The sequence below is a fragment of the Galeopterus variegatus genome, unplaced genomic scaffold (genome assembly GCF_000696425.1).
Source record: "Galeopterus variegatus unplaced genomic scaffold, G_variegatus-3.0.2 Scaffold10522, whole genome shotgun sequence".
Taxonomy (NCBI): Eukaryota; Metazoa; Chordata; class Mammalia; order Dermoptera; family Cynocephalidae; genus Galeopterus; species Galeopterus variegatus.
In genome coordinates, this window is record NW_007736633.1 from 39,708 (window position 1) to 40,362 (window position 655).

At 31.3% G+C, this 655-nt stretch overlaps 1 protein-coding gene across 1 annotated transcript in view; it reads left to right on the forward strand.

The window, feature by feature from the left end:
* The window catches only part of MUT (methylmalonyl CoA mutase), a 49,947-nt gene that overhangs the window by 27,592 nt on the left and 21,700 nt on the right, over positions 1–655 (forward strand).

Below are 655 nucleotides of genomic sequence, written 5' to 3' on the forward strand. Positions count from 1 at the left end.
TAGTTTCTTAAATTTGTTTACATTGTTCAATTGCTTGAGTAATTGTAAAATGTTTATTTTTCTATTTGAAAGTAAACATTTGCTTGTCAACTGCACATAAAATCAGTCTTCACTGAACTGATGATAAGTGATACTTCCATAGCATGATTTGGAAATACAGATTAATGTGATCATTTTTCTTGAGTGTAAAAACTGGCGTCTTGGTGATTGGTGTTCTCAACCTTTGTAAAAAACTTCCTACAAAATTTTATGTCTATACTTATATACTAGATAAATATCAAAACAGCCAGAGTAAAAGTCCTCAAAATGGAGCATTTTTTCTTTTAACAAAAATAAATGTACCGCTTTTTTATGTTGGGTGTAAAGGTCAACTTAAGCAGTTAGCATTTTCTTTATACATTATTATAAGAGACCATATTGCAGTCAGCTTGGGGGAGTTCACAGTTGTGAATGGTAGGTGAGGTATGGACAATTCAAAACAGCCAGTGAGTCACATATATGTATAAATGACTCTGAAAGGCACTTTTTAGTTTATATTTAAATATTTATTAGTATTGTACTCTTGAGAAGGTAGAAAGTAGTCATTTTTTCTTTTTTCTTTTTTAAAAAGATGACCGGTAAGGGGATCTCAACCCTTGACTTGGTGTTGTCAGCA